We start from the raw sequence: 27,348 nt of genomic DNA, 5'->3' as shown, positions 1-27,348 counted from the left end.
ATATGTTCTGGTGTCGTGACAAAAACTGAAGAGCATAACTACGCTTCTTTATAAAAGGTTTACCAGCGTCAGACACGGACAGCATTAACTATTACTAACAATAAGCAATACTGACAAGGATAAAGTATCCATATGACTAACTGGATATGAACTGAGACCTTCTCCTGTTGGCTTCAAAGAAAAAAAATTATATATATATATATATATATATATATATATATATTAGTGCTGTCAGTGTTAAAATGACGTTAACGCCACAACCGCATTAACACGGCAAATCTCCATGAGCGAGTTATCGCGGATCGCCCCGTGTGGGGCTGCACGGCGTCAACGTGTTAGCTCGTTAATTAATACGCTGACAGCACTAGCACACACACACACATATATATGTATATATATATACATATATATATATATATATATATATATATACAGTATATACAGTCTATATATAGTCAGATGTACTTTGCTGTAAGATATTCAGCACCACAACTGTGTTAAGAATGTGTTTGGTAATGTAGGGCGACAATAATCACTGCTGCTCCATATCTTCATTTACATCTCTGCAGACGACCGTTTTTAACAGATGAATGTGCTGTGGAGGCAGAGACGACTGTGAGCAACGCAGGAAACACATCTTGATAATAAAAAGCTTGATTGTTCTATTGTTCAACCAAGAGTTGTGAAATCCAAACCTAGAGAATACAATACGAGCTCTAATAACAGTCTTCACAAATTTATCGCCTCCATTTCGTTTATTAAATCCTCCTTTATTTTCCTACCGCTTCTCTCCTGCTCGCTCCTCAATTCATTCATTTATTCCTCCCCTGTGGTTTCTGTTCTAAGCCAGTGGAGATGATGGTTTTAAGTCTCCGAGTGCTGGTCCCCATTAGCAGCAAACTAAAATCTGCCTCTCTGACTGAGATGCTTTTGTTCAGCATGCCTGCTCATCACTATTGTTCGACGCCGGGGCTCCTATTTGCAACCAAAAACCTCTAATGTTTAATAGCAAAGAGGCATCTTTAATGTGGCTACATGATATGGGAAAGAAAAGATCTGAATGGATTCCAAACGATGAGAAGCGAGCACAAAGTACAAATGAATACAAAGCGTACAAATGACACACAGAGAGACGAGACAGTGGGATTCACAGTTTCCTGGAGAAAACCTGTTATTGCTCCAAATCTCTGCAAATGAAAAGACAAAATGTGAAAATCAGCTCCAATCAAAATGGTTTCGAAGAAAAGATACTGAAACTTTTACAAGCGAATGTTCAAAAATGTGTTGTTTAAGATATATCAGTCTTTACTGTTTATGTATAATATTGGCATTAAAAGCTACATACAGTCAAAGTCATCGCTCTGTTCTGTATCTCACCGCAGCTACAGCTGCCCACCGTGTGGAGAGAATCCCAATTTGCAGTTTTAAAATTAGATCCTGCTTTAACGCTGCTCACGCCAGCTGATGAATGATCTTCATCTTCATTAGTCTTCATTCTAATAAGCTCTACTTCCTAGACACACTAAGCTACTATTAGCCAAACTGTAAACACTTGCCGTGTGATTAACTCAAACTAGCACGCAAAAGTTTGCATGTCCACAAAAGCAAAGTCAAGTTTAACACAACAATGGTAGAAAAAGTGGTCTTTGAATTGTTGAAGCCTGCAGGAAATTTAAATGATGTCTAAGCCGTTGTGAAAGATCTTTGTCACAAAGGGAAGCTGCTCTGGGATGCAGCTGAAAAACCCATTCAGTCAGCAATGAGGGGTTGGTTTTGTGCTTTGAATTGAGCAATTGGCAGTCAAATTGTCATTTGTGGATATTGACTGAATGCGTCGCTCCTCTCTGGGGAAAGAGACTCACTCATTTTGCATCTAAATTTGTTTACCAACTAAAAAGCAATCACATCATTAAAAAATGAATCCTGTGATACATTATATATGATGAAAGGCGGTGAAACACAATCCTTCCTAGAAGCTGAGGATTGTTTCCCTCAGCACTTACAAGCAAAAACACGAACAGGTGACAAATTAATGGAAATGAAAAGACAAGCTATGTCGGTGCTTGGTGGTTTGACAGACGCTCGAAATCTCCCAGGTATTCAGATATCCGATGACGTTGCGTGATAATCTTCACCATCATCAGAGCATTCAGTGGGGCCTCATGTCCTATCATCCCGGGAGAAACCATTCCACTCAGGACAGAATAATTGGTGTATATAATAATTTGACTTGCAATGACCGTTCTGTCTCAGCGGCCAAGAGAACCCAAACCATGGCAGCAAAATGCTCTCACTGAATAACACAACCACCAGATCCCCTCACTGTTGGTGTCAAGGGTTCAATCTTTCACCCACGTGGACTAGAGACGTTCCTTTTTCACAGGGTCCAATATTGTCCACAGTCGCGTTGCTCAGTAACTAAACCAGACTTTAAATACAACAGCAATGATTGGCTCTTTGTGCTGTGCACATACAAAGTCAGGTTAGTCCTCCCTTGCAGGTTTGCATTCACTCACGCCTGCATTGCCTGTTTACAACGTTCTGTTACAAATACAGACGAGAACATTGCTGCAACAGAGACAATATTTCAAAGAGGAGAAAACCTGAACAAAGGTCTAGTGAAGGCCTGTAAGAGTCTACTTGTCACACACATGCCTAGTCTATATTTTGGCATTTGATGACTCTGATAGCATAAAAGGGATTATTTCCAAGTTTCAAAGTTTGTACTAGCTAATAATAATCCAACAACCTATGAGGCGAGAAGCCTTTACACTCCCTTCCCTTCTCAAACTCAAAATCCCATAAGTGCTATTAGCTTCTGGTAGACTCATCTAAACACCATTAGCAGCCATCCACTATAAGTTTTCATTGCCTATAAAACCATTGTTACTGCTGAGAAGCTGCAGTGCTGGTCTGCTCTGCTTTATAGCTGCTGCTGCAGATGCTTACACTGCCCTTACCTCTGCTTTAAGAGGCAGCACACGTCCTTGAAACGCTTGTTTTGTGCTGGCAAACAGATGTGTCCTTGGTCAGCATGAGCCTAATATACAATATAAGGGTACACAACACAGGACACAGACAGGATACCTTCACACTGATATTCATGGTGCTATTATACCTAACCTTGTACAATGTAAGATGCTCCACAAAGAACTCCAGTAAAACAGACACCACATTGTAGTTAGTCCTCAGTTTTGGTGTTATAATTTACCCACACATGTCTTGAGTTTCATGCAGTCTCTCTTCTTTCTTTCTCTGCTTTCTGCTGTTTCTTGCAATCAGCAGTAGCGCTGAGTTTATTATTAAAGGGGTTAAAGGCAGGATAGAGCATGCAGGACAGAGAACAGCCAGCCACTGCAAGCAATTAACTGAGCTATTCTCACAGGCACACAATCTGATATTACATGAACTTCATGCTCAGTAGCTGGCAGGTTAAAAACAATTTGATGTCCAATTGTGCTGAAACGTGCACTCTCAAATGATGCTCAGTGAGGTCATTTATGTGAAAGATCAGGCTGCTGCACAGGTGTGAAAATGCTGCACATTATTATTATGTGGTGCCTACTCGAACTGAACCGGAACAGAGCACTGTGCTAATGCTCTGTTTATATCACAGGCAAAATGTGAAATGCAAGGTTTGCAGATCTAGAGATGAATACAAACTCATGGCTTTAATGCTGTCATTTTACTTTCCACTCAAAAGACCACTCACCCCAAATCCAAAGCACAAATGTCGCACACAGTTTACACTCTGAGTGCAACAGCAGGGCGCAGTCTGTACTCAGGGAGTGTAAACTGTAGTTGGGCTGAAGTTGGTTTGATTGGTTTGACACCAGATTCTTACTGGCCCAAAAGATTTTTCCATTCATGGCATAAAATCCTTTTTTTTCTCTCTTTTTTTTGTTTGCAGACTTTAAATCATTCAGTTCATGATTTAAAGTCTGCAATGTTTATGGGGAACTTCATTTGTAACCTTAGGGTGTGCTTTAAGGTGTGCCTGCCTCATTATGAGGATGTAGGGTTTCCCTCGGGTCTCACTTATGTCCGAACCTCACTCATTGGTGAAAACACCAAGACTGCACCATCGAAGTAGCTCAACATGAGGCACCACGATGGAACTAAAGTAAAGGTTGGTATCGTCATAGTGGCTTTTATCTGCTTACAGGTAAAAAGCTCAATCAGCACTTCCCGTGCTAACAAACCCAACAACCTGTCTGTAACCGCTAACACGTTGTACCTGTTGTATGACCAGTTTCATGTTTTATACAACTTCAAACACTCATCGTGTCACTTTATATGTCTCAGTTTCTATCAATATACAAAACTCTCCCCTAACCCCCCCCCCCCCCCCCTCCCCCCTTTGACATGCTTTCCCTAGCTACTTACCCTAACCATCAGCTAAACCTAACCATAACCCAACTGTAACACTGACAATGAAAACACATTTTGAGAAAAATGCCATCAAACTTGTGGGGGCGGCTGTTTTGTCCCCATAAGCGACCCCACAAGTATAGTGGCATGCCAATTTTCTGTCCACACAAAGATGTCTAAACATGTACACGCACACACGCGTACAAAAAACAGCATCATGCTCATCACTAGGGCTGCCACAAATAGGGTTGCCAACTCCCTGAAAATAAATAAATAAGGGACACCTCGTGGCCAGGGCCGGGCAACCCAGTTGTCTTCACCCTTCCCAGTGTGGTAGCTCTTTTTTTGTGTGTGAAATTATTTTTTAACCATTTGACTTGAACTTGATTTAAGCAGATGCATATTCTTTGTGATATGACCATATGGGAAACAAATGATCATTTAGCCATTTATTTTTAGCTCACAATGACAACATTAACACAGTAAAACAGGTCTCCTTCTTAAACAGAAGCCTGTCATGCTTAACTTTTGAGAATATAAGTAAATCTTTCTTTAAAAGAACTCTGTCCTACTTAACTTAAAATTATATAAATTAATAGAAAGCAATAGAACGAAAAATATTCTTGTAACAGTGCACATATAGTGCATTTAGTACAGTTGGCTTCAGTTGAGGTATTATTTCAGCTTTTCTAATGCTAATCAGCTGCTCCTGTTTGTAAACCCGCTTGTTCCCATGATTACGCATCTTAACTCATCATCATTATTCATCTATGTATTACTTTTATGTATTAGTGATCTATTTGTTGTAATCATCTATCCTTGCAGTTGTTTATTACACAAAATAAATTATATTATTACACTTCTGGCCACATAGCCCTGATATTCACCGCACATGCCCATATTAACCTTAACCAGAGGGTTTAAACAACAAACCAGTGTTTACATACCATATCTGCTTCTGCCGTGGCCTGGTGGATAAAAAATTGGTTAAGGGTTCCCCGAGCTTTCACGCCCCTCATGTTCTTCATGTGCCCACCAATAGAAGCATGCCTATGGAAAAAGTGCGCCAGCACACAGTGCAGTGCGCTTTATAGTGCACTTTTCCAGCCAGGTGTTTTCCTTTTCCCATTCCTCCCTGTACTTTTGCAGCCTTTTTTTTTCTTTCTCTGAGCGAACAAACATTGCTGCTCTAATGCTGGGCTCACACTGTGCGATTTTTGGCCCATTTTGAGCCGATTTTTGAGTCGTGCGACCGATTTGGTGATCAGCCCGATTTTGGCCTTCATCGTGCGTCGTGTAGTATACGTGGGGTAACGAGAAGCGATTAACACCTCACGACCAGCTCCCGATCATCAATCGCTCGTGAGGGTGTCACCGCAGCTGCTCACGCGCAAACACGTAAACGTCGGTGAAAAAGACGTTGCAGCACAGCTGTGCAGCGTGTGATCTGGACACAAGCGATGGAGGCACAACTTGTAGAACTTTGGAAAGCTCATCCGAGCCTTTTCCATGTGGCATCACAAAATTATCACGACCACAACAACCGTGAAAATAGTTGGATTTACACTGCTGCTCAATCACAGCTGCCTGATCAATGTTTTTCATTAGCAATTTAGCAAAGTTGATGGTGGTGGTGTGTCTGTGTGAGTGAAAGACAGAGAGAGCGAGCGACAGATTTTCTGTTATAACCTTCATTTTATGGACGCACAGTGTGCCGTCCGAGACTTGCACCGCAGTGTCGGCGTTTGTTTCCCTGTTGGCCATGCTTGTTGTTGTGGTCATCGGTTGTCTTCCGGTATTTTCTCCGTAAGCGACCTTTCCTCAACCAATGAGATGAGCGGTAATCTGACTTGTCATACTCGAATTGTCATAAGTGTGCTGTCAGCTCATTGGTCACAAAGCAGGAGAGGGGCTGGGAATTATGTTTTCAAACAAAGTGTTAATTCCATTAAAAGTTATAGACTACTTTTGATTCTCACTGTATTACGGGACAAAGTGCGTCCCTTATTAGCTCAATACGGGACGTGTACTTTTGTTTCTAAATACGGGACGATTCCGTTTTTTAAGGGACGGTTGGCAACCCTAGCCACAAACGATTATTTTGATAGTCGACTAGTCACCGATTATTTATGCGATTAGTCGACTAATCAGATCATCATCCACTGGACGTAAAACTACAGCTTATTGCACCAGCAGCATCTGCTCTTATATAACTATCATTAGCTTACAGCTTTAAGCTTTTAAGGTGCTAACTAAAAATAAAGACAAGATGATAGTTTATTCAATTTTAATGAAATTTGCAGATTGTTTCGGTAAAGTTTAATAAACTCCTTGCTATCTAAAATATAACAGGACACCGGAGTATATTCTCCAGCATCTCACACTCCTGATAATCAGCTGTCTGCTTGACGTTTATTCAGCTGTGTAAAAACTATAACTTTAATCTCAGCCAAACCGATTTACTCAGGAACAAATAAAATACTAAAAAAAAGCCAAACAATAACATTTTTAATTTATCTAAGTGACTCATATATATTTAACCTGAGTCGCGAAAGACGGCGGTGGGTTTGAAAACAATTTGCCGGGAGTCCGGTGTTCTCACGGCGCTAGTGACCTAGCCCCCGGCTAGCTATCGAGCTAGTGGGTAACAGACGTCTCCGAAAACGTCGGAGCGCTTTTGAAAATATGTGGTGTCCTGATAAACTGAGCAGATATTTGAGGTTTACACAGCTACATTCTCGCCTGAAAATATGTTAAACGTTTATTTTGTGACCCAGAAAGAATAATAAGAGTAATATTAAAACTAACTAGCTACCGCCATTGTTGGAAACTAAGCTGGGCCGCGCTATGAATTCTGGGACACAGCTGCTTCTTCTTCTTCGGGGTTTAACGGCAGCTGGCATCCTTGTATATGCTGTGCTGCCATCTTCTGTTTCAGTCCGTTATTACACTCTTAAATCCTGCTATTATTCCTGCGTCTTTTGCGATCTTACAAAGCTTCAAACGACACGTCGACTATTAAATCAGTCGTCGACGATTTTGATAGTCGACGTAATCGTGACAAGTCGACAAATCGTGGCAGCCCTACTCATCACACATTCTTCGCGTGCTTTGTCAATATACAGTGGGGCAAAAAAGTATTTAGTCAGCCATCGATTGTGCAAGTTCCCCCACCTAAAATGATGACAGAGGTCAGTAATTTGCACCAGAGGTACACTTCAACTGTGAGAGACAGAATGTGAAAAAAAAATCCATGAATCCACATGGTAGGATTTGTAAAGAATTTATTCGTAAATCAGGGTGGAAAATAAGTATTTGGTCAATAACAAAAATACGACTCAATACTTTGTAACATAACCTTTGTTGGCAATAACAGAGGTCAAACGTTTACTATAGGTCTTTACCAGGTTTGCACACACAGTAGCTGGTATTTTGGCCCATTCCTCCATGCAGATCTTCTCGAGAGCAGTGATGTTTTGGGGCTGTCGCCGAGCAACACGGACTTTCAACTCCCGCCACAGATTTTCTATGGGGTTGAGGTCTGGAGACTGGCTAGGCCACTCCAGGACTTTCAAATGCTTCTTACGGAGCCACTCCTTTGTTGCCCGGGCGGTGTGTTTTGGATCATTGTCATGTTGGAAGACCCAGCCTTGTTTCATCTTCAAAGTTCTCACTGATGGAAGGAGGTTTTGGCTCAAAATCTCACGATACATGGCCCCATTCATTCTGTCCTTAACACGGATCAGTCGTCCTGTCCCCTTGGCAGAAAAACAGCCCCATAGCATGATGTTTCCACCCCCATGCTTCACAGTAGGTATGGTGTTCTTGGGATGCAACTCAGTATTCTTCTTCCTCCAAACACGACGAGTTGAGTTTATACCAAAAAGTTCTACTTTGGTTTCATCTGACCACATGACATTCTCCCAATCCTCTGCTGTATCATCCATGTGCTCTCTGGCAAACTTCAGACGGGCCTGGACATGCACTGGCTTCAGCAGCGGAACACGTCTGGCACTGCGGGATTTGATTCCCTGCCGTTGTAGTGTGTTACTGATGGTGACCTTTGTTACTTTGGTCCCAGCTCTCTGCAGGTCATTCACCAGGTCCCCCCGTGTGGTTCTGGGATCTTTGCTCACCGTTCTCATGATCATTTTGACCCCACGGGATGAGATCTTGCGTGGAGCCCCAGACCGAGGGAGATTATCAGTGGTCTTGTATGTCTTCCATTTTCTGATGATTGCTCCCACAGTTGATTTTTTCACACCAAGCTGCTTGCCTATTGTAGATTCACTCTTCCCAGTCTGGTGCAGGTCTACAATACTTTTCCTGGTGTCCTTCGAAAGCTCTTTGGTCTTGGCCATGGCGGAGTTTGGAGTCTGACTGTTTGAGGCTGTGGACAGGTGTCTTTTATACAGATGATGAGTTCAAACAGGTGCCATTCATACAGGTAACGAGTGGGGGACAGAAAAGCTTCTTACAGAAGACGTTACAGGTCTGTGAGAGCCAGAGATTTTCCTTGTTTGAGGTGACCAAATACTTATTTTCCACCCTGATTTACGAATAAATTCTTTACAAATCCTACCATGTGAATTCATGGATTTTTTTTTCACATTCTGTCTCTCACAGTTGAAGTGTACCTCTGGTGCAAATTACTGACCTCTGTCATCATTTTAAGTGGGGGAACTTGCACAATCGGTGGCTGACTAAATACTTTTTTGCCCCACTGTAACTGCAAACACAAACACACAGACATTAGCAACACGCATGTAGCTATCACTTCTGTGTGTGTGTGTGTGTGTGTGTGTGTGTGTGTGTGTGTGTGTGTGTGTCAGACAGCAACAAAACTGACAGATGTGCAACAAAGTACAGCAGTAACCTTCTAACCTGTGCTGGCTTCAGAATGACAGAGGCATTATGAGTGTGCGGGTGGTGTGTGTGCTGTGTTTGTCCGTGTGTTAGCCTTGTTAAAGATCCATTTCAATTCTGGAAGATTCAATATTTATCAAATAGAGACGCAGGTGTCTGCCTGCGGGATCTGAAATTACCACAGAGGATGAACGAGAAATGGAAAGAGAGGGAGGAAGAGAGAGAGGGGAGCTTCTGTAGCTTCTCCCCAGACCTCTCATCATTCCTATGCTTAAGTGGGTTTCAAGTGGTGCATTTAGAAAAAACTCAGTAAGAACAGTCATACTCTGGACCCCCGGTGGAAGAAACCATAAGTTACTCTGCAAAAGCGATCCTACCTGCTTCAGAGGGTTTCAGTATCTCTTCAACAATGTCAGCCTCTCACGACGAAGTACGGTAGCGATGTGATGACTCGATCAGGAACAGCCTGAAAAAAAAGAAGATTTTCATTGATTAAAAAACTTTTTTTGGTTAATTAAAATGAGAATTCAATGTCATGTAAAACCTTATCTGCCAAGTCTCAATGCAGGCTCAATCATCCAGGCAAGGAAGTCCCAAAAAGTTGATTCTGTTCACCTGGATATAGATATTTCGCGCATCCAGGTAATAATAATAATACTAATACTAATACTAATACTACTACTAATAATAATAATAATAAACAGTACAGTGTGGTGAAAGTGGTGAAAATGCTACGTCCAGATGAACAGAATCAACTTTTCAGGACTTATCTGCCAAGTTTTCAGGTTCTTGGCATCGATACACAAAAACCAACTGCAGTTACAAACAAGCTGCTTTTAAGCAAACACCTTTTGAGAAGCTGGGAAAAAATAACTTTTTCACAATAATATAGTTTCAGAAGATCTTTGACAAATATACTGAGGCTGGACATTTTATACCTCAAGAATAAACTCACTTATTAAAAGTAGCTACTACCTGTCTGCTCGGCCTCACCTCCATTAATCTGTGTCACTAATTATCATCATTATCAATTATCACTAAAGTCATAATTTAGCACTCACATCTTACACAAATATATTCCATTCTGGATCCAGTAAAATCGAAACAAAAAAACTGAAAAAGAGAATGAAACAACAGCACAAAAGATTAGGTAGAGTTGAAAAACAATGTATGATAATAATAATAATCTATTCATTCTCTTCCGCTTATCCTTTGTCAGGGATGCAAGGGGCTGGAGCCAATCCCAGCTGTCTTAGAGAGGCAGGGTACACCCTGGACAGGTCGCCAGTCTGTAGCAGGGCTAACACATAGACACAGACAATCATTCACACTCACATTCACACCTATGGGCAACTAACCTATCCCCACTAACTGCATGTCTTTGGACTATGGGAGGAAGCCACAGTACCCAGAGAGAGCATGCAAACTCAAAGATCCTGGAACGGTGGAATTGAACTTAGGACCTTCTTGCTGTGAGGCAACAGTGCTAACCACCATGCCCAATAATAACAACATTAATAATAATAATAACTTTATTTATATAGCACTTTTCAAAACACAGAGCTACAAAGTGCTTCACAGTTCAAATAACACTAACCTATAAAATCGAGTTTTCAGCATTCATAAAACAAACAACGTGAGCCGACCTGACTGTCTGAGGAAGGCTGTTCCACAAAAGCCTCAAAAGCACGATCACTCCTGGTCTTAAAATCAGAGCATCAAAGCAAAATGATGTCACAGTAGCTATAAAGTTAACATGGAGGTGATTTTAGAGCCCTTCATGGCTGTTGCCATAGTGGCCACACCATGTTACTACAATTTGATTCCATGACCCAAAAATAACTTTTCTCTTAATTTGGTTGATCGTGGCTCAAGAGTTGGCAGTTCATCTTGTAACCGGAAGGTTGCTGGTTCTAGTCCCGGCTCGGACAGTCTCGGTCGTTGTGTCCTTGGGCAAGACACTTCACCTGCCGCCTACTGCTGATGGCCAGAGGGGCCGATGGCGCGATATGGCAGCCTCGCTTCTGTCAGTCTGCCCCAGGGCAGCTGTGGCTGCAACTGTAGCTGCCTCCACCAGTGTGTGAATGTGAGAGTGAATGAATAGTGGTATTGTAAAGCGCTTTGAGGGGCCGCTATATAAATGCAATCCATTATTATTATTATTACTAATGTGAAAAAGGACTCTGTTTATCACTCGAGTATATTCCATCTGGTCTGCTGACATTTGGAAAGTATAGATGAGCTGTATGATTTTGCAGAGAGCCAGCAGGAAGTCAGCTAGCTTGGCGGGAAGAAATCTGATCTGAGCATGTTCTCTATGGGCTTCACTTAGAAAAAGCAACACTGTAGAAGCCCGTGTTACGTCATGGTACCAAATGGAGGAAGACTGGAAAGTTTTTTTTGGCGTCTGCATCATTGAGCAGCTGTCATTTGAATGCATGAGGCTTTTGGCTGTTTGTGAAGATAAAAAACAAACTCCGCAGCGCAGTATGGTGCTTCTGCATATTCTACCTTTTACAAGTTGAAAATTCACGTCGACTTGTTCCCTGCTCGCAATAAAGTGCAAACATTCAATAAAGATTGTGAATCGGGATTATGAGGTCACACATCAAACATATAGCTTTGTGTGATGTGACTGGATTAACAAGACAGAAGAAGATCTAAATGATCATGAGAGATTGAGGTCTATTCAGCAGTTAGAGATGATCCCCTTCACTTAATCTCGCTAACATCTGAATCAAACGCCACCCCTCGTCTTCAACACCCGGCAGCTGCGCGTGAATAAAAGCAAAGCGTCCTCCCTCTCGCTCTCTCCCAGAGTGCTGATATCGATGATGGCACAGCGAGGATGTCAGCGTTTCACTTTTAAATGAGCAAGTCAGGATGCTAGAGTGTCAGCTCCAAAGGAAGCCCTTTGTACTGCAGAGGCCAATATGCCTGGTTAATGAGACTGTGGCTCAGACCCGGACAGTGAGGCCTTGTGGGAAGAATGCTGCCGCTCCTCTGGTCTTATTAAGATGAGAGAAGAGATAAGTAGATGGGAGAGAGTAAGTCTGTCCAGCCCTCCACTGTATATAATCTGTCTGCTGACATTGTGCTACATTCAACCGTAATTACGCTTTGGGAGGAGTCGTCATCCACAGTGGGAGACGTGATACTGAGGATAATCATGCTCATAATGATAACCAGAACTTTACAAGATCTGATCTAAAGGCGGCTACAGAGATTTTCAGCAACTGTTTTGAATGCCACACTGTGCAACATCGATTTAAAGACTCGGGTTTGATATATAAAGTGTGGATTGGCATTTTGAGCAAACTCACCACTGAGTATTTGCTCTCCATGATTGTTGGTATATACTGCAGAGTATGGACTGGACCTTCTGGCTGAGAAACTGTGGGAAATTACACATGCATGTGTCTGTGAAGGTTCTCAGTCATCCAGGTCATCGTAGTCAAAGGAGCTTGCAAAGAAAAGCGTCTGGACTTCTTTAAGTTGCTTGAAGACCAGAAAAGAAGACCAGACACCAGCGAGGGAGGATAAGAAGGACAGACGCAACAACATTGTCATCCCCTATGTAGCCGGTGTATCAGAAAAACTCAGGAGAGTTTTCTCCAAGCATGACATCCCGGTGCATTTCAGACCCAGCAACACGCTCAGACGCCTTAAATCCCACTCACATCCTGGGCCATCTGACCTCAGGAATTCGCATGATAAGGTGGGGCCAGGTTTCACAATGAACTCACCCGAAACTCTGGCTGATTGGGACCCACACCCAGTTTCACACCTTGGCTTAGGCGATTAGAGGATCATCAGGGGGTCCTTTTGTCCCTCTGTGGGGGGAAACTCCCACTAGGTTTATATCTGGGACTCTCCACCATTTGACCTTAGAACTGAAGAAGCTTCTCGGATGAGAGGTGAAACGTCTTCAAGCAACTCAAAGAAGTCCAGACGCTTTTCTTTGCAAGCTCCTTTGAACACATGCATGTGGCAGGGTAAGCCCACCATAAAGCATACCTGCTTAATTTTTTCCTTTTAACTAATAATAACCATAATTTATGAAATGAATGCCATGCTGCATTTAGTAAGACTAGAAAATAGCAACTGAGACCAGAAGAAAACATGTCAGAAATTACAGTTTTTTTCCATGGACTTCTGGAGTTGCCCCCTGGTCTTTACTTTGTCTTTACTTCTTAGATTTGGAAACTACATCCAGCTTTATTCATGCAGTCTGTGGTAAAAAGAAAGAAAACGCACAAATAGTTGCATAAACAATTTGATTTTTTGCATCCATCATTTAATGACTATTCACTTATTCAAACATCATGACCTTCTGTACGATTTAAAATGTAGATCTGCATGGTGATTCTCTAATATCTGCTGTTTCACAGCCTATGATGAGTGTGCACTTCCTTGTTTCCTCCGATGCTGCGTCCTACTTAACTTTCACGATAACACCTGGAGGACACATGCAAACAAACAATGTGCCAAAACTATTATTTGTTCTTCTTTGTTGAAAGAAGTCTTTCACTTTGCATTTTTTGCCTCCATTTATTCTATTCTGATTTTTTAAAGTATTTCACCGTTGCACCAGTGTCACATTAATTAGTCCCACTGTGAGATCATTATTCTAACTTTTGCCCTTGATCAGAACAGGAGGGACTGTAACAATGGCCAACTTCTCTCATAGTGCAGCTGGAGTGGTGACCAATGATACCACCACAGTTCTGTCACACTGGTCATCTTTCATCATGAACAATGAAAAATGGCACAGTTTACTTTCAGCTTTATACATCTTTAATACATCAGATAAAGAGAATGTTATTATTTTTTCTTCAAAAGCACTGGCTTTTGTTCAAAGTCTATAATTTATCCATAATTCACTGATTACAACAAGTCCTTTGAAATTAAACATGACACTGGCAGCTTGCTCTCACCAAATAAAAATGATCTGTAGGAGTCCAGAATTAGTGGACCAGCCAGCAGCAGCATTTTTGCTCACCTAGCTTGGTGTGGGTTTGTCCTCAACATTACATTAACAGAAATAAAGTTAAAGCCACTGAACTGCTTTGGTAAAGGAATAAAAAACAATTTAGCAGAAATTCCACTGTTTACCTGATCAGTTCATTCATGTAAAGCTCCTCCTATATGGACTTTGTGGCTGTAAAATCTTATAACCGCAAGTCTTTTGTCTTTCTCCGATCATAATGACTATGGCCACTAGTTAAACAGAAACAATGGGTCACAATAAACTGCTCAAATAACCTAAAGAGTTGGAGAGAAACTTGCTGTGATGTGAGTCAATCACTCTGTCCAATTCAGTTCCAAATAGTCATGTTTGCAAGTGAATTGGCTACACGGACTGACTCCATTGCATGAACTTATAATTTGGCGTCTCTATTCATTCATTCATCTAACCAGTTTCTTCTGCGTATCCAGTTCAGCCTCACTGGGTTGACATCCCGCTGCAGGGCTAACACAGAGAGACAGACCACTATTGATCCTCATGTTCCCATCCTCAGCTACTTTAGAATTATCACTTAACCTAAAATGCACGTCTTTGTATTGTGGGAGGAAGCTGGAAGAAACCCTGCAACGACAACTAATTCACTGAGGTCTAAATCATCATAGATCTGTGAATAGTTTTTGATATTTCTCACAGTGATTATATTGTTTGTTCCATGATTGTTGAGACTCGGAAGAACAATTTAAGAAAAACAAATTACATATTGTGATGCCTCGAGGTGGGGTTAGGGTCGACTTACACACTGAGGATTAATACGGCCGGAGCTTTGCCTCCATACAGTGTGTTTCTCTACAACCAGCTGGAGAGTCTCAGAGTCTCCAACTAAAGACAGACCTGACACTCCACAGAGCGGATCTCTCTTTTTCTTAATGAAAAAAACATCCGTCTTCTTTCTTCTCAATACTTCCAACCAGCAAAACAAACACTGAGCAGTGAAAACTTCTGCTGGAAGAATACAATATTATTTATCCTTTTAGGTTTATGTGAGCTTTTTGTTTCCAGTGGTCGGCTCACAGAATGAGCAGCAGGTCTGATGACAGCTTTCTGATCATTTTGGTCCAGTTATAGCAAACCAGCAACAACGTTATTGTTGGAGATGCTGTTGAATTATAACTGGGGAGAGATTTGGAGGGATAATTGGTAGCCAGTTGGAATGGTGCTCACTCATTACAGGTTATCCTGTTGCTTTGTAGCATATAAAAGCTATGTTTGAGATAAATGTCACTTATTATGTTTCCACCTACAAAAAAATGCATTTTTTTAATGAAATTACTTATAAATGTGAGATTAGTTGGCTGCTTGAAACAAAACCTACTACTTGACTGGTAAAGTCTTTGGTTGAGTGCAGACAGCAGATGATGGATGAGTCACTGGATGAATGGCCAGGATTAAAGGGTGCTATTAATTAATGTGTGGAACTGATAGATTGATCAAACCGTTCTGCCATATTTCTTGGTGTTTAACAAACATGTGCTGTGTTCTCAAATGGAACAAGGAACTATAAAAAAAAAGAGAAACTTTGGAATAAAGTGCTCTCATCACAGCGATGACAACTCAGTCTAATTCTATTAATAACCATCATCTAGCACCCTGATTAAGTCACTAATCCTCTCTGCTCTCAGCTCCGCTGATTAACGCAGGATCACACACAGCAGAAACACGCTAAGTCTGACAAATTTACATGTGTTGTTCCCAGTCTTCACACATGCTGAGTACAGATTGAAGGATCAAAAGCCCATGTGTACAGAGCTACGCCAAAGTTTAGAAGATGCTTCAAAAAGAATGCCATGAATAATTTTTATTCATGAATTGAAATTTGAAAACCTAAATCAAATCAATATTTGCTTTAATAACGACACCAGCCCCCTTAACACTTGTGCAGTTTTTCGAGGTACTTCATTCCCGCTGGCTGTATACTTGAGGACATCATAATGCTGTACAGTGACTTTGGGATTCGATGCTTCTGTGATAGATGCAAATCTAAACTAAACACCTGAAGTGCCAAAAACATCTGCACATTGATCCGCATCTGTCAACAGGTGGCATGTTAATAGAGTCGCACTGTGTTCTTCTTTATGAGGTTCAAACTAGCATCAAGCTCCAGAGCTCCAGAGTGAAGTCAGCTCGGGGGGGCCAATCACCAAAGACTCCTAAATGTCCAACTTTACAGCACAGGCATGTTTACAGCCTGCTATGAAACACAGTGTAGGTCTAACTTAGCTCATTTCTCCTTTCATAACAATTGTAAAGAGAGTGAATATTTTTCATAACTAAACAATGACTATAGCAGTAAAGTCTAAAGCTAGGGCAAGGCTGGCATTACTCATTGAACTCAAACTTTTGGGACAGTTATTTGAGAAACAATATTGGTTGGTTTGAGGTGGCTAGTTTTCAATCAATCAATTTATAAGCACATTTAAAAAACAACACAGGTTGACCAAAGTGCTGAACATAATAAAAAAGTAAAAAGTAGAACAAACACACACAAAGAACAAAACAAAAAAACCAAAAAACTGTGTTTTCAGACGAGTTTTAAAAATGTCAAGTGTTGGAGCGATTCTAATTTCAAGAGGCAGACTGGTCCAAAGTTTGGGTGCAGCAATCGCAAAGGCCCGAGCTCTGTTTTTTAGCCTGTTTCCAAACTAGAAGCAACTTATCAGCTGACCTGAGAGTTCTATTCGGAGTATTTTAAGTTAACAGATCAGAGAGGTATGACGGAGCTAATCCATTTAGAGTTAAAAAAAAAAAATCTTAAAATCAATTCTACAATGTACTGGAAGCCAGTGTAAACGAGCCAAGACTGGGGAAACATGGTCATGTTTACGAGTGCCTGTCAAGAGTCGGCCTGCAGCGTTCTGAACTAGCTGAAGACGAGAGAGCAGAGCCTGGCTGATACCAAAACCCAAGAAGCCTGCATCCACGTTTTTTGCGTGAAAATAACTAAGAGGAATGTAGAAACAAGACAGAATACACGCGTATGATAGAAGGCAAGTCAAATGATGAAGTTGCAAGGCAGGGTGGAGATGAGTGTTACTGCAAAGCTACCTGCAAAGCTGAAAAGAAAGGTCTAAAAGATGGCACCTCTGCTCTGAAGTATATTAGAAGATGGTAGCACTGACAAAAATGGAAGTGGATCTGGATGCAGCACAACTAATGATGCTAAGAGTTTGTTGACAGACAGGATTATAAATGTGTACATCTGAGGGTAAGCTCACAGTTTGGAGATGTACAGGAGAGGGAACGTCAATATACTGGCCTAAGGATGTTGAAGATGTCACTGCAAGGAAAGAATAAAGGCGGAAGACCAAAGCGAAGGTTCGTGGATGTGGTGAGAGAGAACAACCAGATGGTTAGTCTGACTGAAGTCAGTGCAAAGTATATGTGCAGGCCAATGATCAGCTGTGGTAATCCTTACAGGCCCACCAGAGAAAGACGATTTAGTACTAACTACTGTAGCATGTGTTTACGTGATGAGCTCGTGCACTTTATGGCTCCAGCAAGCTAGCTAGCATTATCTGATCCTTCATCACCCCACTCTCTCATCCACATCTGGTCACTTCTGGTTACAAAAAACAACACTGGTGTGACAAAAAAGCTATTGCTGAAGCTGAAACCAATGGGGGAAATTGCAGTGGGTATGTCTATCTTTCATATACAGCACATGGGTACAACGAGAACAATTTCTGAAATTTGTTGGTAAATGGTAAATGGCCTGTATTTATATAGCGCTTTACTAGTCCCTAAGGACCCCAAAGCGCTTTACATATCCAGTCATCCACCCATTCACACACACATTCACACACTGGTGATGGCAAGCTACATTGTAGCCACAGCCACCCTGGGGCGCACTGACAGAGGCGAGGCTGCCGGACACTGGCGCCACCGGGCCCTCTGACCACCACCAGTAGGCAACGGGTGAAGTGTCTTGCCCAAGGACACAACGACCGAGACTGTCCAAGCCGGGGCTCGAACCGGCAACCTTCCGATTACAAGGCGAACTCCCAACTCTTGAGCCACGATCGCTTTCATTGATTCAAACTTTGTGCAAGTTGCTGAGATTTTAACTCTTTTTGTAGTAGACTCATTTGATTTTCCAAGTTTACAAAAACTCATCCACACATCTGAAAACATCGGCGACATCACCACCATAATTGCTGTATCAATTTATTATGACATCGTCCAGATGGCATCTGCTGCATGCGCTCTGTACTCCCCAACAAATGTTGATCTTTTCATCTTTTAAGTAGCAAATATTTGACAAACTCATTCATATAAGGGAAAAAAAACAAAAAACTTGCCATTTGACCAAGATTTGACAACATTTCCAAAAATATTATTTTACTTTGACTGTTTTTGACTTCAGCATCATGAACAGTTTGACCATGAACAAGCAAAAATATGTCAAATGTCCATATATACAGTGGGGCAAAAAAGTATTTAGTCAGCCACCGATTGTGCAAGTTCCCCCACCTAAAATGATGACAGAGGTCAGTAATTTGCACCAGAGGTACACTTCAACTGTGAGAGACAGAATGTGAAAAAAAAAATCCATGAATCCACATGGTAGGATTTGTAAAGAATTTATTGGTAAATCAGGGTGGAAAATAAGTATTTGGTCAATAACAAAAATACAACTCAATACTTTGTAACATAACCTTTGTTGGCAATAACAGAGGTCAAACGTTTACTATAGGTCTTTACCAGGTTTGCACACACAGTAGCTGGTATTTTGGCCCATTCCTCCATGCAGATCTTCTCGAGAGCAGTGATGTTTTGGGGCTGTCGCCGAGCAACACGGACTTTCAACTCCCGCCACAGATTTTCTATGGGGTTGAGGTCTGGAGACTGGCTAGGCCACTCCAGGACTTTCAAATGCTTCTTACGGAGCCACTCCTTTGTTGCCCGGGCGGTGTGTTTTGGATCATTGTCATGTTGGAAGACCCAGCCTCGTTTCATCTTCAAAGTTCTCACTGATGGAAGGAGGTTTTGGCTCAAAATCTCACGATACATGGCCCCATTCATTCTGTCCTTAACACGGATCAGTCGTCCTGTCCCCTTGGCAGAAAAACAGCCCCATAGCATGATGTTTCCACCCCCATGCTTCACAGTAGGTATGGTGTTCTTGGGATGCAACTCAGTATTCTTCTTCCTCCAAACACGACGAGTTGAGTTTATACCAAAAAGTTCTACTTTGGTTTCATCTGACCACATGACATTCTCCCAATCCTCTGCTGTATCATCCATGTGCTCTCTGGCAAACTTCAGACGGGCCTGGACATGCACTGGCTTCAGCAGCGGAACACGTCTGGCACTGCGGGATTTGATTCCCTGCCGTTGTAGTGTGTTACTGATGGTGACCTTTGTTACTTTGGTCCCAGCTCTCTGCAGGTCATTCACCAGGTCCCCCCGTGTGGTTCTGGGATCTTTGCTCACCGTTCTCATGATCATTTTGACCCCACGGGATGAGATCTCGCGTGGAGCCCCAGATCGTGGGAGATTATCAGTGGTCTTGTATGTCTTCCATTTTCTGATGATTGCTCCCACAGTTGATTTTTTCACACCAAGCTGCTTGCCTATTGTAGATTCACTCTTCCCAGTCTGGTGCAGGTCTACAATACTTTTCCTGGTGTCCTTCGAAAGCTCTTTGGTCTTGGCCATGGCGGAGTTTGGAGTCTGACTGTTTGAGGCTGTGGACAGGTGTCTTTTATACAGATGTTGAGTTCAAACAGGTGCCATTCATACAGGTAACGAGTGGGGGACAGAAAAGCTTCTTACAGAAGACGTTACAGGTCTGTGAGAGCCAGAGATTTTCCTTGTTTGAGGTGACCAAATACTTATTTTCCACCCTGATTTACAAATAAATTCTTTACAAATCCTACCATGTGGATTCATGGATTTTTTTTTCACATTCTGTCTCTCACAGTTGAAGTGTACCTCTGGTGCAAATTACTGACCTCTGTCATCATTTTAAGTGGGGGAACTTGCACAATCGGTGGCTGACTAAATACTTTTTTGCCCCACTGTAGCAACAGCTCTTATATGGTGTACACATACTGGAGTGATAAAAGGAGGGACAGATAAACCGACGTGGAATTTGTGGAGAGAAGGCAAAGACGAAGAAGAGGAGGAGCAGAAACAGAAGGTGGAGACGCAAGGATGGCTGGATGGAGAAGTTAATAGGTGGAGGGCTGTTTTATCCTGAGAGAGAAGTGTAAATTCAGCAGGGAGGCAGCAGAAGTGCCAGACCCTGCATCTATCTGCCAACACACACACATACACATGCAGGCTATTAACTCTCCTGATTGGCTAAAAATATACAGCGTATAGACACGTACGGTGAATGAATGTATGCAGGCAGAAAGGATGCATTCAGGGTTGTTTGTGTAAGTGTGTGCTGGCAGCGTCTGGAGGCTGGCAGATGGTCAGAGCTGAGTCTCTCTCCCCTGTGGGTCCCTCATCTCTCTTCATCCCTCCCTCCCTACAGCTCTGCCTCCAGGGGCGCCCCGCCAGCATTAAGCTCCACCAGAACATCCCCCAGCTGGGCACAGATCTCCACCACCTCCTCCCTGCCTGGAACTGAACCCGCTGAACGTTTTTGGATAGAAATCTCACCATTTGCGCTTACTTTTTTTCTTTATCCATTTGAATTGAACATGGATTGAAGGTTAAAGCTGTCTATTAAACAGTAAAGATGTTTCATCACGCTGGGAGCAGCCAAACATTTTCAAATATCCATGGGCATCAGTTTCAAAGGAAGGCTGTTTTCTTTGATTCCTGGTGGATTTGATTCGTGACACGGACTTAGATTTTCATTTTCACAACTGAGCTGAGAGGTGAAAGGAGCTCAGGTGTCACATTCAAGGATATTCAGCTCTTTATAGGGACATTTTGTTGGAATCACACCCACAGACATCTAGAGAATTAAAATTTGTTTTGAACTGTAAAAACTAAAAAGAAGTTTTTAGCTTTTGTTGCGGGTCATTTAGATTGTTTCTCATGTTACAGACTCATAAAAGAAACCAAAACAACATCCAAGGTAGTCCTATTTAGAAAAAAATATTTGCAGCTGCCGAAGGCCATAAACAGCCAGACTAAATACAGCTGTTTGATGATTCTCTCACACTGTTTGTGAGCAATCACAGCATAAAAATAGAATTCTGAATAAACATTCATCTGCTCTAAACCCAAACAGCTCCATTATTGACTAAATGACCTCGACAACAGTTGCAGCAGCCAATGAGCGAGGCGGATAGGTCAGTGACAATTTCAAGATCGAAATGGCTGAACTTCAATAACAACACAAAATAAGCCTTTAATGCAAAAATCACCTCACACTAACATTTTATCTACAACTGTTCAGCTGATACGTGTCCATTTACATTTAGGTCCATAAGTGTGTGGACAATAACACAATTTTTTTGTCATTTGTCATATCACCTCGTTCATACTCTGTTATTGACAGGGACAGGGAGCTAGAGACCCGACATCCAAGTATTCATCCCTGCAAATTGTCTGCAGATAGGAATGTGAACATCTCTATCTGGTCTTTGAGTCTGATGTCTTTAGCTGTTTCTGGGTCAAACAAACACTGCGGCATCACTGAGCGCTACAAACTGTCTAAATTCTTTCATCTTTAATAAAATGATCAGCGTTGCTGGCATCCATGAAAACAGAATTTATGAAGTTTAACGGAGTTAGAAATTAGCAGGAAGTTAGTTTCCATTTAAAGATGATATATCATGTTCTGACAGAGATTTCTGAAAAATTAAACGTACAGCTCTGCTAAAACTTCCCACATAAATGAAGACAGAAAACTAAACAGCAGTGACATTTGTAGGGTTACTGAAGTTGGGCTAGCTAGTATGTAATTATGTGGTGGCTAGCGACACAGTTATGTTAGCATAACATAAACAGTGAAGCTGGAGGATGAACGTTAACTTTCCCACTCGATAAAAGTTAACGTGAGGGTTCCCGATGGTTAGGTACAAATGCAGTCGCATGGCAGGATGCTGTAAATGGACCAAACTTCAGTCAGGAGAACAACTGAGATAATCCATCCACAATACGAGGTTAGTCATTAATATACTGCTGCATGGTAAGGATTTAAAAACTGAGCTTTAAAACGTGCTGCCGTTGAACAGTGGTAATAAAAACAGAGAGAGGCCGACAGTGATCATTGACTGTTTTTAGGGGCTTGTTCAGATTAAATAGAACAAAGCATTAAAACATGTTAAAAACACAACTGCCTTAATAAAAGCAGAGTCGTTTGGACCCGGAAGCAGAGTTCATACGTCATAACTTAAAGACCAGATGGGCTCTTATGCTCACTGTTTGATGACATGACCTGAGCAGACCCCAGAGAACCTACAGATGCAGGAAGTTTAAACCCTGTATTTGTTTCATCCATCCAAACACTTTATTTCAGAAATGTGTAAGTGCTTTTAGGTGAACTGTTTTTTTTTTTTGTTGTCTTTTGCAGAATCATATCTGACTTTGCTGGTCTCGAGTGTAATCAGTGGTTTGCTCGTTGTTGTTGTTGTTGTTGTTGTTGTTTTGCACATGCATAAGGCATCTGTGGATTATTGACTTTAGTAATGTGGCTCTAGATCAACTTTCAGGTAGAATTTTTGCATTTTTTAAATGAAAATTGTAAGTAAACAACTGTCGTTAAGGCTGCTTTTATATCCACAAATTAATATTGATTTTCATTCAACATACAATTGAATAAAAAAATTTAGCAGTAATATCCTCTGCTGCTAACTTGAATGGACGGCAGTCCTTGTTCTTGAATGCTGAAGTGAATCTACTCACTCGTGCGCACTAAATGTCAGTTAAGGGTTTTTTTCTCCACATTTGTAATATACAATGCAGTGTTTACAAGCAATTTATTATCCATCTCATCCTCACTTCCGCATCCTCCACCTGGGACACGCGGAATCCCCAGGGGGGGTTAGGCATCATCAAAAAGGTTTGTCAGAGTAAAGAGGAGACTTCAAGGGGACACCACAAAGGTATGAGAGGATTTTTCTACCAACACCCTTTAACTTACAGGTGAAACTGATTCATCAGCTGATCAAACAGGAGAGTTAATAATAAGATGGATGATTACAATACTGTAGCTCAGATAAACTACGTGTGGTTATTAAGTGTGCGTTCAACATGAATGATGAGCGAGTCACAAACAGTCTGTAAATCTTTTTTAACCCCAAATCTTTTCTATTTTTCATCTTCTTTGCTCATCCAGTGAAATACTTCTCGACTCTTTAGACCTCTTGGATGAAAAATGAGTCGCAGCTTCTCCAAATATTTGTCCAACACAGCAGCACTGTTACAGGTACTGTTACTCCTACGCTATCAGTTTGAACCAGAAAAAAGCATTTGTCCTTCTACCTGCAGCCTTTTGTTAACAGAATTTATAACTTTTTGAGGATTATCCTGTTATAGTGTGACACAATGATGCTTCAACATATCTGCTGTAAAATCAGTTGCGTTTGTTTGTCTATTTGTTAGCAGTCTAGTGTCCACAGTTTTCAAGATATCATATTGAACTTTTGGGTGATGGTAGATACCAATAAAAGCTGCAGCTGATTTAATTTTGGCAAAAATCGGGTCAAGTCAAGGTCACGCCCTTTAGGGGGCACTGGGCTCTCTGAATGTTGTTGTTTTTAACAGGCAAACTCTTAATCTGCAGATTATAAGACATATACGATGATGAATTTCATATAATCATCTATCAGAATAAGCTGATAGATGAATAATCATCTATTAGCTTTTGCCACTTTCATAGTTTTGACCAGTTCGAGCCTTCCAAGTTGTTGTGTTCATCATTCGTGTTAAATGGTGCTTGCATAGGTCATACGTGTAATAAAACTGTGCATGGCTGGTGTGGCTGTTTGGTTAGATTTGTAAATTTCATGGAATCAGGTTTCCTCAAAGCAGAAAGAATGCTTCAGGAGATTGTAATTTGCAATCTGTCAAACCATTTACTGTATTTCTACATTTAGGAAACGTGAGTGGCATTAATGCTCGAGTTCTGAGACTGTCCTCCCACTGTGAACATTTATATACTTCATTTCATACTTTTATATTCTCTTCATTCCGTCACTGGAGTTAAATACTTTCTAATATTTTGTCTAGAAGCTCCTTTCTGACCTTCATTTAGCTGCAAATACAAGTAAAAATAATACAGACAGATGCCAGAAACAGACTGAGGCCTCTAAGATAACAGATACCAGAGCGAGGCTTCAAGGTCGCCAGCAGAAACCAGACATCATGTTACAGAGTGGAGTCATGTGGCCTGAGCCTTAGACTCCTTTCCAATAAAAAAGTAGAGGCCTTATCTAAAAGTCTTTATTGGGTTTGTATTAAAGTTATTGGACAAACGTCTCTTATTGTGGCGCCTGAAAGCAGAGATGGCACTGTTACGATATCCTGTGGATCTCTATATGCAGATTGTGGTGTAATACTGGGATGGACAATACCAGCAGTGTGTTGAGCAATCAGCAGAGATGACACATACCTTCTGGCCAACATAAATAGAACTGTTGGACAGCTGAATGCTGTTTATCTGGCAGGATTTGGGTAACATTTGGGTGAAATGGCAACAACATGATTAATCATCTCAAAACCTGAAGAAAGTGAGTACTTTTTAACTTTGAACCCAAACCTTATATGACACTGTTGATAACTCAAAGGTGTCTGGATGACTGAATGTTTGTATTCATCAATCAGAGAAGCGCCAGTGGGACCTGTCACTCGGTCAGTCAGACAAGTCTATTTGGTACGAGTCTGATTCATTGTGGGTTACTGTGTCTGTTTGATGGGTGATTTCCTGGTTGACTGATAGTGTTTTGAATGACTGATGAGGTGGAGATTTGGTCGAGTGCGTCTGCGTCCCTGAGGTGATAAACTGAACCCATCCTTAGTTTACAGGCTGAATATCAAATTGGCCTTGTCTCTGGGTTTTGTCACTTCATCCTTTTTCCTTTCTCTTTGAGCTTTTTCCCCTTTTGATAATCTTTCTCATGTCACACACTTTCACAGGCTCTGCCTCTGTGCTCGCTGCTGACCTTTGTGACTGTTTCTTGTCAACTTTCCCCTTTAGCTCCATGTCACATTTGCTTTGCCTCTACTTGACACCACTTGTTCTTTTTTCTCACTTTACTTTGTTGTCGGACTTTGTTCTACATTTGACATTTACTTGCAAACAAGATACGGAAATCTTCACTGCACACAAAACTATTTCTACAACGTGTATTCCTTTAACAATACTGTGGACATCAGTTTAACCCTTTAACACCTACCATAGAACCAAGTCCGCCAGAGCTTATATTAGATTTTTACATGCTGTGGAGCCATTTTCAAGTTGATATACATCAATACAACCATTATAGCCCAAAATTTAATAACATGTATGAATTAAGTGCATAGTAATTACATTAATTGCAAAAAAGTGCAATAAACTACAAAAAAATTGAAAATCGTTTTTGTTTTTTTAACATAAGAGGCTTATCCCTCAAAACTGTAAATACAAAAAAGTTGCACAAACTAGTTTCCCACCACAGGAAATTTATTTTGAGTGTCTTCATAGTTTTATTTTCGAAATACACCAATTTTTATATACTGCAGGAAAAACGAAAATAAATATTATAGTGCAAATTTGCAAAAAACAGCATATGCATCAAAATAAACTATTTCCAGCAGTGCAATATGAGTCCTAAGCATCCCAGAAACGACACAGAAAGTCATAAAGTCAAACATAACTTTTAAAAACACCAGTATAGGCTCATAAGGCCCTGATGGTAAAAAACTACATTTCCGCGAAAATGACGTCACTTCCGATTTCGGGCTGGATTCAAAATCACACCAAAAATCAATGTTAACATTATCCCAGTGTTTCCTTTACTTCCTGTAGCAGTACATCTACAACATATATTACAACTGCTTATTACAACCTGAACTTTCAGTGAAAAGTAGTGAAGATGTTGGAGTTACCAGAGCGTAATAGCTGCTCTCAGGCCAAAGGAGCTTTTTCAAACACATGAAAGCTGCAAAATAAAAAGAATGAAAGAGGACTAAAATATCATATCTAGAGGTAATGCTATATTACCAACTGCTGGCCAATTAAGCTGAATCAAGGTGAGCAGTTTCAAGCATGTCCAATCAGGAGAGGAAAGAGAAGATTACTGGAGGAGTTGGCTGAGGGGAGGAAGATTTGAGCATCAGTGCTGAGACTGATGGATCTGTGACCCGATATCAGAGCAAAGAGAGAAAATAAACTGAATTGATTTGTAAGTTTTTTGGAAAACAGAAAATGCTAATGTGCAGAGCAGATGTTCCACGTTATTGTTAATATGTCAGCCCTGCTTGGACGAAAAGAAATAAAATAACTAGGGCCTGACGCAACGCCTTGAAAGAAAACCACAAAAAACAACAGAAAACCGAACCTAGAATCAGTGTAGAAATCATCCGACCTTACCGAGGGTACATACAAGCACAGCATCGCAAGGACAGAATAAAAGAGACAAGGATGGCGTCTATAAATAAGTCCGCTTTGTATTATCCCTTTCTTTTACGGCAGCAAGAGAAGAGACCAAACTATAAATCTCGGGTCATCGCCGTGAGTGTGTTCATTTTTATAACTGCTCCTTGGAAATCCATTACCTACCGACCTACCACAGCTCTACGGGGAGGATGTTCAATAGAGAGAGGCAGAGATTCAGAGGGGAGAGTGAGAGAGCAGGGCGATGAATCACAGAGGAAGGTCTACTCTGAAATATGTGGCTCTAAATCAAACTGTTAAACTCCGACACGACAGAAAAGGAATAGTGTGAAGATGGATGAGAAAGACAAAGAGAACAAGAGAAAAAGATATAATAGATAGTGATTGTGTCATTAGGTCCATGTTAAGTTCAATCACAGTGCGGCTGCAGTTTAATTTGTCAGAAATTAGACCTAAAATGGTTTCATTTAGTACCAACTGTGGACATTTTCCTGACATTTTAAACCAAATCGTGATACAATTTCTCGGTAATAGAGCAGCCTTATTAACTGCTGTAGAAAAAGATGAAGGGAAATAAAGCTCA

The 27,348-nt window shown here is 41.2% G+C and overlaps 1 protein-coding gene across 7 annotated transcripts in view; it reads right to left on the bottom strand.

The window, feature by feature from the left end:
- The window catches only part of LOC309687839 (leucine-rich repeat and fibronectin type III domain-containing protein 1-like protein), a 423,290-nt gene that overhangs the window by 129,832 nt on the left and 266,110 nt on the right, over positions 1-27,348 (bottom strand). For all 7 annotated transcript variants that reach the window (XM_082503062.1, XM_082503061.1, XM_082503063.1 and 4 more), the window contains one exon: positions 9,615-9,703. The gene's annotated coding sequence lies outside the window, so the exon portion shown is untranslated. The remainder of the gene's footprint in view (positions 1-9,614; positions 9,704-27,348) is intronic.

Source organism: Aulonocara stuartgranti (genome assembly GCF_965226115.1).
Source record: "Aulonocara stuartgranti genome assembly, chromosome: 14".
Classification (NCBI taxonomy): domain Eukaryota; kingdom Metazoa; phylum Chordata; class Actinopteri; order Cichliformes; family Cichlidae; genus Aulonocara; species Aulonocara stuartgranti.
Note: the sequence above shows the minus strand (reverse complement) of the source record. Positions and strands in the feature narration are given on the sequence as shown.